The sequence below is a fragment of the Sceloporus occidentalis genome, unplaced genomic scaffold, assembly GCF_023333645.1.
Source record: "Sceloporus occidentalis isolate IW3139 unplaced genomic scaffold, rSceOcc1.0.p SCAF_11, whole genome shotgun sequence".
Lineage (NCBI taxonomy): Eukaryota > Metazoa > Chordata > Lepidosauria > Squamata > Phrynosomatidae > Sceloporus > Sceloporus occidentalis.
The window spans coordinates 1269531-1273450 of NW_028316991.1; positions in this window are offsets into that span (position 1 = coordinate 1269531).

Here is a 3920-nt window from a genome sequence, read left to right on the forward strand (position 1 = left end):
GTCTTTGTTTTGTTCCACTCTTAAATATTTTATTCTGAGGAGCGGAGGGGTTTTTGTCCAGTTATTGTTTAGGCACAGAACAGTAGTTTGTGATTCCATACCTGTAAATATTTTTTCCTTAAAAGAAAAAAGAGCACCGTTCCACTTCCTAATAGGACATGGATTTGTATAAAATTAGAAGATGGTTAGATAAAAGAATCCATGGTCAGTCAATAATCACCACTGCCAAGAAGAGTTTAGAAATCAGGGGTCATGAATACAATGTTTCATTTATTTTTACTTGATAATCCGGCTTAAAGAAAAAAGGATTTTCTAAAACTAATACAATTCAGCTATTAAAGTGGTTTGATTTCTGAAAAATGTTTTTACCAGCTATATGTGTACACAATTGCTTAAAAGATCCCCAGCTCCAAAGATGCTTCTCCTCCTTGCAGTTGCTTTCTTACTAGTTCCTGTGCTCTCTGTTTTGGGAATATATTTGTTAATTTAGTAGAATAAAGGAACTCATGTTTCCCTGATGCTTTTAGAAGCCTGTAGATCGTGTAGAAATTTAATCTTTTATCTTGTATGTGGCTCATTCTGCTTCTTCCAAAAGTATTTGTTAGAGGGGTAGTAGTCTGTTACCATGAGGTTTACTTTGTTTTCTTATTTTCCCACACTGCAGCAGTAACACCCCACCCAATATAAATATATATATATGTATATAGTATAAATGTGGCCGTGGCTACTAAAATGAGGACTTACTTTTATACAATTTTTCTCATATACATTTTAAGTAGTTTTCCATCCTTAATAACCACACAAGTAAAATAAGCATTCATAATCCTATTACAATATATATATCAATGTGTATAGAAATATTCAAATTCCTGTTTCTTGTGTTTTTGACTTACTATTACCAGTGACCGCTGGCTGGATAAAATTGCATATTGTTGGTACCTGCAGTTGAAAGATTTTGGGAACCTAAATAAAATGTGTCTTCTGTGTAATATGGACTTTAATAAAAACTTCAAGAATCGGATTTGAATATATTTTAGAATTTCAGAAATGGTGTGGCATGACCAAGAAACTGCTGCAATTGGTGAAACTTTCTATTAAAGAAACAGAATTTTACAGAACCACTTGGCCCTTTTAACTTGCCCATTTTTCTAATGTTAAGATTTAGAAATTATTCCCTTTGATTCAGGATATCTTTATCCCAATCCAATGCATGTCTTAATTTCCTCACTGTATTAGCCTCTAACACCTCTACTGGATCACTCTTAGTAAAGTACAATACTTTTCTTCCTTTCTTCCATACCTGTATGCCCACGGGGAAATGAATGGGTTACCTCTTCATTGCCCTATAGACATACAGTTATGTCCACAAAAAGTTTGACAGGATTACTTTCAGGATGTACATGTATGTCCTGCATTTTTCTGTTGGCAGCCTGGACTCCCCCGTCAGCATTCTGCCAACCCACCGTTCACTTCCAGTAGGCATCAACCTTGCTTGCTGATCCCAGTGTGAAAAGGGGGGGACTTTTTTATTTATACAAATCTAAATAAAAATAAGATAAAAAAAAATCTATACAGTGAGCTCAGTGGTATCATTGTGACATCATTGGCATATCCATAATGTACCATGCAAAAAAATTACCCTGGCACTAGATTGTAAGAAGTATAACCCCCTCCTGTTCACTACCCCCCAAACTTCTTACACCAGAAGTATTAAAAATATTATGCTATAGGGTACTATTTAAGGGATGGATGTTGCCTTCTAGAATGCATTTTTGTATGTAGTACTGTCAGGGGATTGTCAAACATAATTATTGTTCATCAGCAGCACCTACTATGTAGAAGAAATTGTAGGCAAAACTACAAAACAAAATTAATATAGTTGGTTTTTTTGTTTGTTTTTTACATAGCAGCACATTTATTTTTTTGCAGGTTTCTATGGTTTCAAATGAAAGCCCTATTTTGTTCTGGAAAGAAGAATGTATAATTTCTGTGGGTATGTCATAAACAGAGAAGAAGAATCTTAAACCCACATATGGTAAAAAATCGCCAAAACAAAAAAATACATATGGAACATATGGCACTACAAAATCCTTGTTAAGGAAATGGTTAATGGTTTCTATCCCATCTGCCTTCTCTTTTTAATCCAAGTGATGCATTTTACGATCCCTTAGTCCTGATTATTTTTATTCTACAAACCATTCACCGTTTTTGTAGCCCTTCTCCGAATGCTCTCCAAAATGTCAATATCCTTCTGGAGATAAGGTCTCCAGAACTGTAACAATGCTCTGGTATTTTTAAATTAAGATTGTAGTTATTAGATAGTGAACAAAGTGATATAGTGGTTCAACGCAACCCAGGAACAGTACAAAACTGGCTTCTTTGGTGGTCGCAGAGAGCACGCTATCACAGATCTGGAGGACCACTTGGACAGCTGCCTATCCCCGCATCGGTGCGGGGAACTCTGATCTTTGACGGCCGGGGAAGGTCTGCGCGATTAACGCAGACAACCCCCGGTGTTAGCCACACCTCCTTCCGCTGCCCTGGCTGCACACCGGGGACTCAGAAGCACCAGTAAGTGGTGCGGGGGGGGGGGGAGACAGGAGGATCCAGGTCCCCTGCAGCTGCGGGGGATCTGGATCTTAGTCGTCTCATAGTCAGACCTATTTGAGGTCTGATTATAAGACGACCCCGATTATAAGACGAGGGGTATTTTTCAGAGCATTTGCTCTGAAAAAAACCTCGTCTTATAATCGAGCAAATACGGTATATACAGTCCAGATACACACATATACACTGCCTAATGCTGCACATACATAAACACGTGCATTTAGGCTTGCCCTTACACACAGACATCTTGGTAACACTGGCCCCTGCATTCACATACTTACCCTACCATACAAACACTTTCAAAACACACACTCACTTTTCTCCTTATCTCTCCTCATTATGTTTTATATAGCCCCATCATACCCCACAGAGCTGTAGCTCTCCCTATCTCTCTTTTGTATCTCATCTCCCCCTTTCTCCCTATTCTTTTCTGTCTTGTGGTAGGAGTGTGAGGTCTTGTGCTTGTGTGGTGTGTCGGAAATGGGATATATTTGGGGGGAAAGGGGATTCCAGGTGCCGACACACCTTCGTCTAGGGGTTAATAACTTAAATCCACATAGCTAGAATAATCATAAGAAAATACTTATTTGATAGGAAAATGGAGGGTTTAATGCTGTGATGAAGCCTATGAAGGCTAACACACACAGGGTTACATTGGTAATGAAGTTGTGACTGCAACAATGATGGAAAGATTGTAACTAACTGCAACAAGGATGGAAAGATTGTAACAAAACTAACGACATACAGGGAGTTCTTATAGGGTGGGATCAAAGGTAAACACTAACACTATCACACAACATACAATGTACAATCCTATGGATCAACTAATCTCAAAAGACATTACATACAATTTACAATCCTATAGATACAATCCTAGGGATACAACATCAAAAGACAATACTAACACTATCACACATTATTTACAATCAGACCATACAGACAATGTAATACATTAATTACAATTGCCCTTTGATGTGGGCTTCGGGGTAGGGCTACATTTGCCCTTAAATAATTCTCCTCCTGTCCTTTCTGTGAGGATGTAAATTCAACTGGCCAAATGTTGTTTAGTTATGTCAGGTCACTTTAACTCCTTTTACACCCATAATGACTGGAATTTATATTTTTAGTATAATTATGTTATAATGCTCCTATGGTGTCTGACATAGTCTGCATGCTACCTCCACATGGTGCACGCGGCTCCAGTGCACTGAAGCAGCGGTTTGTATAAACAATCCTTGCGCTCCTGTCATTTGGGGCCTGTTAGTCAGATCCATGTTCTCCCCAACCAGCCCTGCTCCTTCAGCAGAGGGCTT